The sequence below is a fragment of the Sceloporus undulatus genome, chromosome 4 (assembly GCF_019175285.1).
Source record: "Sceloporus undulatus isolate JIND9_A2432 ecotype Alabama chromosome 4, SceUnd_v1.1, whole genome shotgun sequence".
Lineage (NCBI taxonomy): Eukaryota > Metazoa > Chordata > Lepidosauria > Squamata > Phrynosomatidae > Sceloporus > Sceloporus undulatus.
In genome coordinates, this window is record NC_056525.1 from 145,524,583 (window position 1) to 145,541,368 (window position 16,786).

The 16,786-nt window shown below is 39.3% G+C and overlaps 1 protein-coding gene across 4 annotated transcripts in view; it reads right to left on the reverse strand.

The window, feature by feature from the left end:
- Nucleotides 1-16,786, reverse strand: part of CTNND2 (catenin delta 2) — a 557,661-nt gene that overhangs the window by 305,073 nt on the left and 235,802 nt on the right. The gene's annotated exons all lie outside the window — the stretch shown is intronic.

The following is a 16,786-nucleotide window of genomic DNA, read 5'->3' on the forward strand; positions in this document are numbered from 1 at the left end:
CCCAAGATTTTACAGGATGGTTCCAGGGCAGCTGAAGTGTTTCCAAACTGCATTATTTCTGCAAGGCAGATGTAGCTCCTGTCTCATTTATTTTGCTGTATGGTCGGCACAGCTATCCCTGAATATGTTTTGTAGTATAATCAAGACTAGACTAATATATGTGAGTGGACTAGGAAACCATTTTACACAGGGCAATCACAGAAGAAGGAAGAGAGGGAGGAAGGGAGGAAGGGAGGAAGGAAGGAAGGAAGGAAGGAAGGAAGGAAGAGGGAGCACTATGAAATTCAACAAAATCTGCCCACTTTGGACAATGGATCCATCCATGTCCAGTCCTGATTGCACCCTCCCCTCAGTGACTTTTCCTATGCTCTATCCAAATGGTTATACTAATGAATATCTCTTCTAGATTCAAAAGGAGAAAGCAAATATTGTGTAGGAGATATGTATAAAAGAGATGCATAACCATATGTGATCAATTGGGGAGGGGAATCTGATAATCTTGTTTTATAAAGAGGAATGCATCAAGACTGTCCTTCATCTACTTGATTTTTTGCAACAGCTATCAAATTTCTTCTAATAAAGATTAGGAATATGCAGATGATTAAATGAGTACAGAGAGGTGAACAAGAATTTAAGAAAAGCCTTTACAAAGACTGTGTTCAGACACTGGAAGCATAGAAGCAGATACTTTTCAGCTTCTTAACAGAGGAAAAACATTATAAAGTGGTCTCGACAATTTTTCAGAGACCCAGAGCAAGGAATGGAATATCAAGTTTCTTGTACTTCATCGCAATTAGATTAACATCAATTTTAAGTGGATCAACACTGATAGGCAATCTTCATGCTGCTGAAACAACCCAGAATCTCATTTACTATAATCTTACAGATAGGCATGAAAATGCAGACATCAGGCCATCACACAGAGGTGTATTTCCATAACCAACACCAGTGGAATCATTAATTTTGTCTTCACTCCCTTCTCTTTTCACCTTTTGTCACACCAACCCCCCCCTCCCCAAAAAAAACCCCAAAACAAAACAAAACCGATCCAGCAGGTTCATCCCTCTTCCACTACTTGATATAAGGCGGCTGAAGGAAGGAGAATCAATACATCTGGGAGAAGCAATAAGATAAAGCAATATTACACTACTAGATCCTGGCAATATTTTATAATTCAGCTCCAGCTCTGGAAATGTTAGATGAATGAAATAATATTTTTAGTCGTGATATAACATCCTTTTCTTCTTTTCTCCCTATTCACTGCTTTAAAGTAGCAGATTAAAGAAATATATCAATAGGACAGTGGTGACCAGTCTTTTGATGTCTATGTAGTGTTGACACTATTCTGTGTCTTACTCTTAACTTTAAAGAAACTGAACCCTATCCCCAAAGCTGGTTCAACACTTTGGATAGGTGCTTTGATATTCAGGTGGAAACCTGGAACAGATTCAATACCCCAGTGGTCAGCTACCAATACAACAGGGTTGGTGTGTGTGTGTGTGTATGTGTGTATGTGATATCAGTCAATAACGCAATTAATGAGCATTTCCACTATTTTTAATCCAGAGTTTGTTTCAATAGATAAACAACAAGGGTAAACAATACAAGAACTGGAAAGTCTATTGAGAAAATCTATTACAGAATCTGAATAGTACAGAATTTTTACTAGAGGCTTTTGTAATTCGGCCTGTAGCAGTATAAAAGGTCATCATTACAAAGTATACAGGAAACACCCTGCTTATCTGATGGGTTAGGGACAAGAGGACTGTCAAAAAGTGGAATCTGTTGAAAAGAGGAACCCAGCCTTTTTCTTCTTTTTTTCTTTTGTTTACTAATGCAAAACTGAACACTAGATGGTGCCAAGTCAACTGAGGGGGAAAGACAGCATGATGAGTAGTGGTCGAAAGAGCAAAGCAGGAGTTGAAAGTATGTACGCAGCTATAATTCAGATCTGTTGAAATAGCAGAATGTAAAAAAAAAAAAGAGCTGTCAAAAAGGGTATGTATAGAATGATATGCAAATTGGATAAACTACATAAATGACTGTAATATTAGAAATGTAACTAAGTCAGTAGAATTTTTACACACTAGATGACTTTTCCAATAATATCATTCCATTGGGTTGGGATGTTAAAAGAAGGAGAATAAATGGCAATTTGGTATTATTAAATTCTTCATGCATACGTACTAGAATACAGGACCAGAAATCAAACTGAAATAAATCTTTATAGTACTGTATGTCTCATCCAGAAAAACCCTGATATTGATATGTCACCACATACAGTACACTACATGTCACAATATGTATACAGTCAAAGAACAGGACATCAGAGGCAATCTGGAAGTTACCCAGTAAGATGAAGTCCAACAAAGTGGTGAGGAAGAGATCCAAAGGTCTTACCGCATTGTGTTTTAAGTCTGATGGACTCATTCCTTGTTGTGAAAAGGAGTCCGCAACTATCCTTATTCACCTGACCAGTTCTTCTGTAACCACTATTATGTGCCATGAACGGCAAAGGTGAAGGAGACATGTAGTGGGTCTCACCTCTCAAATGATCACATACACATCTTTAGACTGTGTGGACTGAAAAGTATAGTTTGAACTTCCATGGATGGCAAGCCCGGGCTTTTTGAATGGGGGTGCATGCACACAGTGGCATGACTGGGAGCACACGCCCATTCAAAGGAACTGGACTTAAGGTCCCCATTTTTTGCTATCTGAGGATGGGGGGTGGCTGAACGGATCCCCTGCAGATATCAAGGGCACACTGTACCCATTTTAACTGAACAAGCAGAGGTAGAGGTTACACCCACTGGACCTCTATCAGTTATGGCAACCAAACTGGAACGGATACAAATTTCATCTGTAATGTTTTATGCCACTTGATTACAATGGACCTCTGCCATACTGTAATCTGCTTTTGGCAGTCTCCCCATTTTGATGGGGGGGGGGAATATAAGGTATAATGGACTTTTCTTTAGTAAATAGTAGTCCAAAGTTCTCCAGGTACACAGAGCTAGTTGCAATGTAGAGTAGAGATGGAAATATACATTAAGTAATGTTTGATAACTTCATTGGTAAATAGAAACATGATTTCTCATAAAATTGTTCTGAAGTAAAATCTTACATCTTTTGGCATGATGCATACATTAGGATATAAAAACAAGTAGGCTTCAAATAGCAATTAAAAAAAAAAATTAAAGACCCAACTAGTTTAATAGGACCTATCTGACGTAATGCAAAATGCAGTGGCTTAGTGGTTAAGACGCCAATTCTGATTATCGGAAGATCAGAAGATTGGCAGTTTGAGGCCTGAGTGCTGCATGATGGGTGACTTTCGGTCATCAGTCCCAGCTTCTGCCAACCTAGCAATTTGAAAGCATGCAAACGCCAGTAGATAGATAGGTACCACTTCCCAGTGGGAAGGTAACAGTGTTGGGTGCAATCATGCTGGCCACATGACCAGTCCTTGGACAATGCTGGCTCTTTAGCTTAGAAACAGAGCTGAGCACCACCCCCTACAGTCAGTTATGACTAGGCATTCATGTCAAGGGACTACCTTTACCTGAGGTAAATGCACATAGGAATTCAACAGGTCAGTTCTCCAATTTTTAAAAATCCAAACACTTCTGGAGTATTAGGAATGATAGATATGGAAGTATCATTGATCCATCTGATTTCCTTGTTAAATTAAATTAAGTATTTATATGCTTGCACTTTCAGGTCCCCTGTCGACTTATTGTGACCCCATTAATTTTATACGGGCCAGAGAATACTCAGAGGTATTTTTTTGCCAGTTCCTTCTCTGAAATATAATCTACGACACCTGATATTTGTTAGTGGTCTCCCATCCAAGTACCAATTAGGACTGACCCTTCTTAGCTTCCACATTCAGATGGAATCTGGTGCCTTTTAGAGTATTTAGGCAAGAATTTAGTAAAACATAAGACCTCGTAATTCAGAACTAAATTTTGCAATCTAGCATATACAGTAAGAATAACTTTTGTAAGACAGTGGAAACCTCAAATAGTGCCTTTCAAACTAGAATGGTTGTGAAAAATGTAGAAGCTAATGCATCTTGTCAAGTTAACAGCTCATCAAAGGCTTCCTACCAAATTCTCAGCATTAAGAGAACTCTTAAGTCTACTTGCATTATATATAATGAATCAACTCTCAATCACTGACCTACTTTTAAATGGCTGAATTTGATTTAATAACACACTTTGTTTTGCACTCAACTATGTTGTGTTTATTTATTTCTGTACATCATACGGTTCCTTTTAGCATAACCACAATCTTTAAGTAAATAACATTTTAAAACGGACATTACATGTGACTAGTGAAATCGTGTTGGAAAAGCAACACTAATGATCTACTCCCACTCTCTCCTCGGCCTCTTTTGCTGGCATAGTCCTCCCAATATAATTTTGTACATCCCATATACCTCATATATGGCTTTTTTCACATATATGGTCTCAGACAGAAAGCTATTGTAAGCTGACTGAAAGCCACACAGATGGAAATGTGAAACACATGCAGAAAGGGGTGGGCTACATGGTTCCAAAATGAACCATGAAAAATGAAGTAAATAGATGAGAATGTGTACAAGGAGCCTGCATAGTAAGATTAATACAAGGATTTTGATGCACAAAAGCAATTACTTGAGACAGATCAGAGAACAGCAAAACAGTGTAGTCCTCCCAGTCAGTTTAAGAACACAGTAACCTTGATATTACCCAATTTAAAACATTTTTAAAACCTCAGGTTGGATTGAAAGAACTATGAGTAAAAGAGAAAAAGCTGCCATCACTACTTTACATGTCTAACAGTTAAAATGCAGACTGTGCACATTGTTAGAATAGGCAACTTTGAGTAAAAGAACGTGGGGGAATTAGTTTCACTTTGCTTGTGTAATTCTTTAGCATGAGGTTAGGAGTAGAAGATACTTTCTGCAAGGAGAAGAGTAACTGTACAATAAACCTTATGAGTCAGACACCTAAAAATTGGGAGATCTGCTTAAACATTTCCCAAGTGAACTATTTCTGTCTTTAATATGAGTCTTTCCCCCATCTGTGCATCACTGGCAAATCTGATATATTCTGCTCTTTGGCTGAAATAAGAACTTTATTTTCATTAAAATAAAGTCATCATATGTTTGCTTTTCAAATTTCAATCTTTATACTTGAAAAGCGAATTCTAACTTTAATTAAATTGATAGATCTACACTACAGAGAAAAGTAGGTTCTAAATGACTATTACTTGGGGATGGTTCATAGGAACTCAACAACAAATGAATTAATTAAATAATCTCAGAAATGCTACCAGCTATTATTCAGAGTTCATAATGACTATATAGCAATCTATCATATATGCCTCTGCCCAGAGGGACTATCTCACTTTCTTCCCAATACAGCTCACAATAATAACAATAATTTCAAAACAATTATACTAAGTTGGTATAATTGGCACATTGTACTTAACATAATTCTGGTTTCTAAGGCCCAGAACAGATGGGCCTAAAAAAACCAGCTTTCACACAGCGTGCATGGCATTTAGATGAAGCACGCCCCTAAACCACGTGGAAGCTGCACTGGGGTTGCTCCCAGGCCACCTAAGGTGGCCAAAATCCAGCCCCAGAAGGAGCGGATCTTTTCCACTCCTTGCCATGGTCTATTTGGGACCACGGCAGGGAGGTGGAATCAGAACCATGGTGTGTGGTCAATGCGGTCCCCTGTGGCCACTCCTTCCTGCTCGTCTGTTCCATCCCTAAGTACTTTATCACACAAGCCTTTTAAATCACAATTAAAATTGGATAATAGTGCCTTTGGTGATACTTATCACATGCCTCCTTCATTGCTGCTGTGCCACCAACACATGGTTAGGACATCCTTTGCCATTGATGGGGCAACTGATGGGGCAACTACACTGCTGTGGCATTAGTCTTTGGCCAGGTTATTTGAAGGACTGTATTTCCCTTTATGAGGCCATTGCAGCTCGAAGATCACATGGAAAGGCCCTTCTTTCTGCCCCACTACCCCCCCTCAGGAGTTGTTCACACTACGCCATAAACTGGTGTGCAAACCGGTTCACACTTGTGCCAGTTTTTCCCTAAATGAATCCAGGGGGGCACAAATCCCCCTTATCTCGGTTCTTTTTGAAACAGGGATTTCAACCATATTTTCAAAACAACTGGTCTTTTTTTTACTAGCCACCAAAGGGAACATGCTGTCAATTCAGTTCAGAGCACAGGAAAAGAGTGGGTTAATGTGCAGGGGGCAGATCATGCCCACCTCTTTACTCTCTCCCTGCCAGCCAAAGCTAGGGAGCGGGTTCTCCTGGGAACATCATTAGACAGTGTCCATTTTAAAATAAAAATAAAAATAAGACAGCTCATGCACATGTTTGCTATTGCATGGCCACAGTAGTCAGCACCTTTAAATACTCGCATCACTAGTATGATAAGAGTGCGCATGATTTGCTTGACATTTCATTAGTGGGGCTGATGGTTAGGGGTGATTTTTTCCCTCTTTCCCAAGAAATAAAGCCACAACAGATTTGCTCCCAAGTTGGTGTAAACTAAGGCTCTTGCACACATATTATATTGCATTTATACCCCACATCTAAACCTATGGGAGTTTCTTGGTTGAGAGAGTGTGACTGACCCCAAGGCTAACCTATCTCAGGGTTTCTTGCTAAGGGTTGTTCTGAGGGGCTTGCCTCCATTGCTGTGGGGGGGGAGGTCGCTGAAACAGTGTGACATAGATGCACATCATTTGATTGATAATTAAAAAAAATAAGAACAAGCAAAATTTGGCTCCATTTTAAATTGATACAAATGGTAATGTCAACTTCAACAGGGTTAAATTGCCATGGAGAGATTTGATCGGGGTAAAAATAGTGGGAACTTTGATTTGGCATTGCATCATCAAATCTACTTGGATCTACTCATCACAAAAACACTAGTGTGAACGAGGCCTCAGCCTCCTTTGTGAAAGCAAGGGAGAGGGCCTTCTAGATGGCTGACCTCAGGCTCTGGTACTTCCTTCCTAGAAAGGTCAGGATGGCCCCATCCCTGCTCTCCTTATGGCAATATGTAGCAACATTGTTGTGCCATCAGGCTTTTTAAACTGATGAGGGTTGAGCTTTTAAAACCTGTGTAAATAAATGTTTGTATAGTTTTTAATACATTTCAATATTTTTAATGCATAATTGTTTTACCTTTTTAAATTGTTTAACTGTTTTTTAAACTTTATATTCATACTTTTAAATGTTGTTTATTGTTTTTAAATTGTACTGTTTTAGATTTTTTTGTTTCTTGAGCCCCTATATTGAGAGAAAGGTAGGATATAGGTAAATAATCCTTCTCTGGTGCAATAAATTTCTCCAGCAGCAGTCCTGATACTGGGCAGTCATGTGGCCTCAGTCTCATCTCTCTTTCCTCCTCCTCTTCACTATCACCAAATTGGCTGGTTTTCTTTCTTTCTTTTTTCTCACTTTTTTCCTTTCTCTGTTTCACTGTTTCATTGCCATAATTGCTAAATGGCGTTACAACTAAAACTAAAACAAAACAAAAAGCAAACAAAAGACATCTTGCACCTTTATACAGGCAGGGGTGTTGTAACTTTTACTACTGTATGAGAAGGAGAGCAGCCATATATTTTCCCAACAAAAAGAGAGACAGCACTAGAAGAGGTGGAGAAAAGCTATTAGCAGTTGATACGTCTCCTATTTTGAAGATGCTAAAAGAGACTGACAGAGGGGAAATAGTGGTGATGCTACTGACAGCTCATTCCATATGCCTGTAAAGAAATTTACATGGTCTTTTGAATCCATGGATAAAAGCAACAATCTAGTAGAAATTATGGTACCCACATCCATTCCATGGCTGTGCTAAAGATCTGGTTATTTTAGAAAAGGGCTGGCCTCACATAGAACCTGTTCAGCTGAGGCACAGGAATACCACACCTATGTCTTCCTCCTCCTTGGAGAGCTGCTGCCTCTTTCTTCTTCCCTGCCAGGATGGAGTGAGTTTGCCGCTACTGTATTTGCCTTCTTTCTAAGATGGAAGAGAGTGTGGACATCACTCTAGAGTGCCAGCAAGGCAGGGGAAGCACTAAATCTGCTACTGTCAGAGGCTTACCATCTGAAGTGATTGCTTCATTAAGTGTAATGGCAGAACCCCAATGACTACAATTCTATATTCTAAAATCTCTTTAGAATTATAGAATGTGGCTACAGGTTATAATAAAGAAGCGAATCAGATTTGGAAAATAAGAGTATTCTGGGCTCTGATCCTGAAAACATTTGCAAAAATGTTTAGTCTAAAACTAAAGCATTAATATATGTATTTTTTTTACAAACTGGATTTTTTTTTCTGAGAAATTTCACAGTTACATTTTTCTACAGATGTCTTTTCATTCCTTAAAGAAAAACCAACCCCCACATTACTGTTTGAAAAAAAATATATATTTAGAAACAACTAACAGATGCCAATACAATATCAGGCAAGATTGGTATAATAACCCAAACCAATATCAAATTAAGAATTCTTCTTTTAGTTGTACATGTTAAATTAAAACTAAAGCTTTTTTAAAATTTTGTTGCATTTTCAATGAACATGCAGCATTGTTTCTTTTCTTTTATTGAGCATCGCTAATTGGAAATATGTACATAAGTTATATTCAGGGTTTTGGTTGTTCTAAACTCCCACATACATCTTCTGATTTGCTTGAGTATAATATTTAAACCATATTAAATATGCTTAATTAAACGTGCTAATTGTTCAAATACCTATGGTCATAAACTGGGATATCAAAAAACGTTGTACAGTAAATATAAACAAATATGCTAAATCATGATCTACCTAGAGCTTCAGAAAATTTTCCTATTCAAAACTATCTGGAATATCCAGATAACTGAATATAAAAAGCTTTAGTTAATAAATATATATTATCAAACATTGCAAGTGGCATTAATGAACTCTTGTCTGCACCCAGCAACAAACAGTTTTTGTGTAATGATGAATGATGTGAACTATATACATGAAAACTTGATAGTATGGTACTGGTAAAACACTGCATATGTATGAATATCTCTTGGAGCTCTATTTTCACTTGGTTGCAAACATTCATAGCTGTCAACATTTGTCTGTCAACAGGTACATTTGCTCTACCCAGAATTTCTTTTAGCAAAACAAATACTTTGAATAACACAGAAGATAAGACACAGGCATATCACAAGAGTAAAGTCATGATAATCACTGAAGAAATGTGAGTGACATTTTTGGATAATAATAATTACAGATGTCGCCAAAGCTGGCAGTTACCTGGATCTCTATATGAATCTGTCCAACTTGTAGTTTCTGGCTGTATTACTAATCACAATTCATTTCTACCTGATAATCAGTTTGAAATGCAAAATGAGATTCTTTACACATAAAATTAGCATTCAAGCAACCATCCCACTTCATAGGTACACAAGGCCAATTTTTTTTAATGTTAACTTCATACTTCTAGGGTTGTATCTGCACTGCAGAAATAATCTAGTTTGACATTGCTTTAACTGCCATGGCTCAATGCTATGGAATTCTGGGAATTATAGTTGTGGCACTAGAGCTCTCTTACTGAGAAGGCCAAATGTTTCACAAAACATTACTTTATTCAGGCTAGAGGATACAGGGAGCTGTCCAAAAAAAAAAGCAACTTTACCAATATCTGAATCCCTAGTAATAAAGCCTAACTGCGAACTATAAACAACAACCACAAAAGCCTGATAACTGATACGTATTGCAAACTCTGTAGCATCAGATCAAGTTCATCTTTAACATACACAATATGCCTAAATTTGGAGATGTGAGCCCCAAAGTGGTAATGGTAAAGCAAACAAATGGATTTTTTTATAAGACAGCTGAAGCTGGGATCCTGTTTTTTTTTTTTAAAAGCCAAGTTATATACTAAATTTTGTTTGGCCTGTATAAATTTCAGCTCTAAAGGTATAAGCTAGTACAAAAAAACAAATGCCTTCAATGCCCAGGTAACATGAAACAAATATTCAAGAAATGTCATGACTATGCAGCTTTCCAGTGTTTGAAAATGGTTCTCCTTTACACATAGTTCAATATCTATTTACTAACTGGGATGTGATATATGCTCAGATGGAGTTATAGATCTTGGTTAGTAAACTGACATTAAGCCACAGTTCTTTCTTTTGGACAGGAAAGGGAACTGTGGTTTGTAGAATCCAGCATGGAAGCATCAAAAACAGCACATGGAGGAAGCTGGACTTGCTCATTTGCAGTTCAACAGCTATAATTTATTGAACCAAGATACAATATCCAGTGATAATAATCACAGTAAAATACAGGACCAATAAAACATGTTGGTGTTGCCCTGGCCTTCACAAAGCAGCTGTATTCCTAAATTTGATACTCAATATCCACAGAATCTGTTCACTGGTTACAAATTTAGTCACAAAAAGGAAAAATGCTGGCTCAGCTGAAGACTGACAGTGAGCTTTATCTCCCCAAATCCTAACAAGTTTCTAACCAGACACTATATGCAAGGGCAGTGGCATGCACCCCCTGAAATGTCACAGACACAACCTAGACAACTATGCCCAGCTTAAAAGACAAACCCAAAGGATATGCTCAGACTAAGTGGCAAGTCATCTCCTTAATCTCAAAAATCCTCAGAAGCAGCAGCAATGCCAAGCTTTGTCACCTGCATCAGGGGACAAGCAACAAAGATTTCATTCTTCAGATTGAAAGTAACACTTCTTGTCTTTTCCAAGGTGAGCTGTGAAAAGCCCTGTTTCTATTTATTAAAGGCAGCTTAGCATTTCCTTCAGTGCTTCTCTTAAAGAAATCTCTCCCCACCTCCCACCCACAGCCCCTTTAAAGTCTAGGGACCATGATTCCAAAGAGTTTAATTGAAGAGATCTGGCAGTGTTTTATATTTAACAAAGACATCCTTTGATTCAAGAGTTCATTAGTCAGTGGAGTTAAATAAATGCTAAGAAACAAAAAACAAAGGCTTGTTCAGTTTCCCTCTCTTGAGATGTCATAATCTATCATGAACAGACAAGACCTGAATTTTTAACATGTATATATAAAGTAGAAAACCACCTTTGAGAAAAACAAAGAAGCCAAACAAACAAACAAGCCTATTTATTTTCTGCCACTCTGGGGGAAGGGGAACCAATTTTCCTTTGGTTGTTTTCACATTCTCTTCCTTTTCCCCACCCATCCTGTAGGACCGGGAATTTAATGCTTATAATAATGCGAAGTACGCCCAATAATAATAAAAAAAATTACCTAGACTTTGAGTAGAAGATAAGCTAAGGTTAGAGAAGAGTAGCAAAACAAGAATAACTTGATGCCCTGCCAGAATTCAAAATCAGTGCTGGAAACAAATGGTGTCACCATTCTCACCCCAAAGTCAAGAGGAACTAGAGTAATAATGCAGTTACACTTATTGCAGAGCAACAAACTTCCCATTTGTCACTTGTAACTCCAAGAATTGGTGTAGCCAAACCCAGTTATTTGATACTGGTATGTATTTAAAAACATCTGTTGTCACATCACACTTCATCTAGGAATGTAACATATCAGCAGACCCTTGTCACCATGTGAGAGAGATGGCAATGGGGAAAGAGGATGCTGCCTCCTCAGCATTTTGAAAGAGATCTCCCAGTCCTATATTAGATTTAGATATTTAGAAAGGTATTAGTCATTGCAAACAAACACACAAAATAAAATAAAATCTTTAAAACAATGCTCCCTTGGAGTGCGGTGGAGTCTCCTTCCTGGAGGTTTTTAAACAGAAGCTGGATGGCCATCTGTTGGGGGTGCTTTGATTGTGTCTTCCTGCATGGCAGAATAGGGTTGGACTGGATGGCCCTTGGAGTCTCTTCCAACTCTAGGATTCTATGATTCTGTGAATGATTACATCTTTAAAAGTACTATCAGACCCAACAGACTGCACTAATATAAAAACAGTGTTTTATTTCTTGTTGGGTTGACAGTTTATTCTGCCTTCTTTGAGAGGCTTGCGGGCACCACTTTTGCACCAGTAATTCCAACAACATGTGATCACAAAAGCTGCAAGGTTTGCCATTATTTGCAATCAGTAGAATCTATTAGCTGCCACGGGAGACTTCTTTCAGTGAATCATCAGCAGATTGCTATTTTTGTGGTGAAAGATGTGGAGGAAGGCACAAGGATGGATATTTGACCCTTCTTGGGTCCAGATCCTCTAGTTCCAAATGCACGTTATCTTTCCTGTAGGAACTCTCTGAAGTGGAATGCAGAATCTCTTCCTCATCAAAACCAAACAAGTTGCTTTAGGAAATCATGAATCTGCTTTTTCCCATATGTCTCAACTGAGTCTGCAAACATCTCCCTCCAAGAAAAAGGCATATGCTAATGTTACATAGGTGAAAATCCAGTTATAAGATGCTTTATTCCACCATCTAAGTTTGAAACAAAAATTGGTGAATACAGTTTCCACCTAAAGCCCTAGGATGCTCAGGAGAAGGGTTTCTCTTGGTCCCACCACCACCCCAGGCTTGCCTGGTGAGGACATGAGAGGGAGCCTTCTCAGTGGCTGCTCCCACCCTCTGGAACTCCCTTCCATGGGAGGCTAAGCTGGCCCCCTCCCTCCTGGCCTTTCATCGGCAAGCGAAAACATTTTTATTCCAGCAAGCGTTTTAAAATCAGGCATGCCTGGTTTTATTATGAGGTGGTGGTGGTTCAGTCTATTTTTAATCTTATATGTTTTAAATTTTGTATGTCATATTTTTGAAAACTTTTTTACAGTTTTAATTGGATTATTTTAATTGTGTTTTAGTGTGTGTGTGTGTTGTGAGATACCATGGATTCCAACTTGGGAGAAAGGTGGGATAAAATAAATGAATAAATAAATAAAACTTTCAAGCAAGTGCTGCCTATTTTACAGTATCAGAATATGTTAGCACTAGCACTTCTGATGTATTGGTTTTGTTCAATAGAGAAATAAATACACAACAGTACAGTGGACTCTGAGTTCTGCAGAGGTTTGGATCCAAAGATGCCAAAGAATATGGACCCCATCACATATTATTAAAAGGCAGTGAGATGCATGCAGAGCAGTTGGGCAAATGTTGCTGCCATTTTAAGTATGGGATGTGATGATCTACAGTCAGTCATATTTGCAGATTCAGAAGGTCCACAGTACCATAATCAGCAACATTTCTTTGTGGTTCCAATTAGGAACAGCCAACCTGGAGATGCCTGGGATTGAACCTGGGACCTTCTGTGTATGAGGTATGTGTGAAAACATGTTTTTTTCAGAGCTCCAGAGTAAAAATGCTGAAATATGTAGAAATATTCCTGTAATTAGCACAGCTGCATATTCACACTCATCTGATCTGATTGGCCCAAATCCAAAGAGAAACTGGTTTCTCATTTTGTGCTTGTACTATAGATACTCGTTGGTTCAAAATGTTTCAACAAAATTGGTTGAACTGCTAAATGAAACTTTTGACCTGATCTCACAAATGGATGCTGCTGGCACAGCATCTTACTGGATCAGCAGGAAATGTCTCTGTCTTCTTCAACATCTGTATTGTAATACAGTCAGGGATTTTGTCAGAGAAACAAAGCCCCTGGCACCATTTGGCTGAGAAGTGATTATATCACAGGCAGACAGAGTAGCAAAGGGAGCTTAAGAAAAAGAGATCCAAGGAGGGTTTCTGAAGAGAACAATACAGCCAGCCAGTGGAAACAGGAACCTGAGAAGGGAATAGATTCTTAGCATGGGAGGGGAGGGAGGCACGAGAGGAGAAAAACTCAAAGCAAAGGGAAGGGGGGGGACAGAACTTGAGAAAGTTACTTTTGGGGACTATGGGCCCAAACAGACAGGCAAAAATAAGGCTGCTTCATGTCACTTTGGAGGTATGCTGTTTAAATGACACACCCATCAAGAGGCCAGAAGCTGCGCCAAAAGTGGAGTATGGCTTTGGTGCAGCTTCCGGCCTCTTAGGATGCATGCATCATTTAAACAGCATACCTCCAAAGTGACCTGAAGTAGCCTTATTTTGGCCTGTCTGTATATTACAATTCCAGTGACTGGGGGCTTCTGGAAGGTGTAGTCCAAAAACGGGATTGTGACAGGTAGGAAGCTGTGAAAAGGGAGTGGGAAGAAAGGCCAAAGGAAGTAGTACCCTAGGAAAGAAAGACCCAGAAGGCCTTTTAAAGCAGGGGATCTAGGGCAGAAAAGGTAGCCATGACAGCAGAGCACAAAAAGAAGCCAAAGGAGGAGGAAAACCATCTGAGAAAGGATGAATGGCATGGGTTGCAACTGTAGCCTTGGGCCACTTTGTTTAATTTGCTGATACTGTCACACAATCTGGTCACATGCTGGCAGATCACATGCATCACAAAGAAGCAAATCAAGTGGGGGGGGAGATAGTAGAGAAAGTTTTGAAATACAAAGCGGAAAGATTCAACAGGTCAGAATGCAACTATTATGTGCTTTGAGGGAAGTGCTCTCATTACTGAAAGACAGTGGCTCAGTTGGTGGAACACATGCTTCTTGCAGAGACGTAGCTAGGATTTTAGGAAGGGGGGGGGTCCAGACTAAGTGCCACCATTATAATGGGGCTTGGGTGCGGCGGTGCAGCAGCACACACCATTCTTTTTTCTAATGGAAGGGGGGGTCCGGACCCCAAGAATCCCCCCCCCTTGGCTACGTCCCTGTAAGAAGAAAGTCCCAAGTGTGACAGACTCCTACTTAAAATTTGGAGAGTCTAGACAACAGAGAGTTACATGGATCAACTTACTAAAATGCAAATGTCAGTGTTAAAAGAATTATAGGTATTTGACAGCCGTGATAAATAAGGTCAACTGTAGCCTTTTCCCTATGCCTGATACATGAGCACCACCAAAAGAAGAATACCATGGCCATTCCTCCTTTCAACTATGTTCTGGTGGCTTTAATGCTAGTAGGGTGGGGAAACCATACCAGATTTTAAATGAACTGTCCAAGTAAATTCAGTATTTGAAAGAGTTCTTGAAATTTGTCCTAAACCCTGGGGTGGATTCACTGCTCCACCAACATCAGAGAGACACCAACTGTTACATCAATCTCACATTTGTTTTTTCAAAGGCATGTCCCAGAAAGTCTGAGAAACATATTCTCGTGTTAGTGTGCACAGGACTGCAACCTAAAAAACCTACTAACACTACTTATTCTACAAATGAATCTTTATCAGATAACCTGGAGAAAGGGATTATAAAAGTTTACTTTTAGAGAACAGAATCCAGTATAACAGAAGTAATCTGTTGCTTAATTTCACCTAATACCTTAGAAAACGCTAGTCTTGTGGCGACATATAGGCAAGGCTAGCCAAATACCATTTCTTGTTCTTGAACAGAAGAATGCCTGTCTGGTATTAGCAAAAACCTTCCCTCATCTAAATTCTCTTAATTGTCACATTGAGCCATGGAAATCAGACAAGAAAACACATGAGTATGACAGTTGTTGCTATAGCAATCTCTCTCAAATGGCTTTTATACGAACAAAAATCCCCCATTGAGAAGTATGCACAGCTGAGTTATCAAATCATTAGGAAGATCAATAACGGCTTTTCAGGTGCAGGATATATACATTAAACAGGTGCTTCCTAACTGGGGAGGGGGGACACATGCCTTACTAAGCACAAATACATGTGCGACATCAATGAGAAGAGGATGACATTGCTTTTAGAGACACACCCATAGCCAGCAAGACATACTTATCAGCTCAGGAGAGAGAATATAAAGTCTTTCAGAGATTTATACTAAAAAATTGAATAAACTTTCCAAAACTTCTTATAAGAGCCTAAAATGAAATTATAAACTAAAGCGTGACTGAATCAATATTACTTAATTCCAAGAAGCAACCAGAAATGGGATGAAGCAGGCACTCTCAATCCTTGCTAGGTCACTATATGCATTTTAGATGCATAAGGATAGGCAGGGGCTGAGGGTGGCAAGAAAAGAGACACCAGGTATCAGTGTCCAAAGCTGTAACTCTAAACACTTGCCTTTGACATGCAGAAATCAATACCTGCTCAACTTCCAAATAAACATGGACAGTATTATGCTGCTTTGTTATTCAGGAGTCATATCTGCTAAGGGATGCCTGAGCTGCAATGGCAACCTATTAGGAATGGACTAAGTTTGTAAGCAGCATCAATCACCCCAAGGCTGTGGTCCTTAGTGCTGGGGCTATGGCCCTTCGACCAAAAACACCTCCATTAAGAATTATAAGAAGCACCAACCACATCAAGCCTGTGGTCCTTAGTAGTGTGGCCATGGCCCCTTTGCCAAGCCATCTCCATTAGGAAAGGACTACGTTGGAAGCAGCACCAACCACACCATCCAAAAAATCTTCCCATACCCAGATCAATGGGGGGATGGCAAAGAGATGCCAGGGGTCACCTGCTGAGAGAGGGGGGAGAGGATCATTTGGGACTCAATTTGGAATGGACTAAGCTTGTAAGCAGCACCAACCACCCCAAGGCTGTGGTCCCTAGTGGTGTGGCTATGGCCCCCTTACCAAAACATCTCCATTAAGAATGGACTAAGCTTGTAAAAACAGCACCAAGAACTCCAAGGCTGTGGTCCATAGTGGTGTGGCTTTGACTCCTCCACCAAAACAACCTCCATTAGGAAAGTATTAAGCTTGTATGATAACCCTGTTGATTTGATAGCCCTGTTTAAATACTTGAAGGGATGTCATATTGAGGAGGGAGCAAGCTTGTTTTC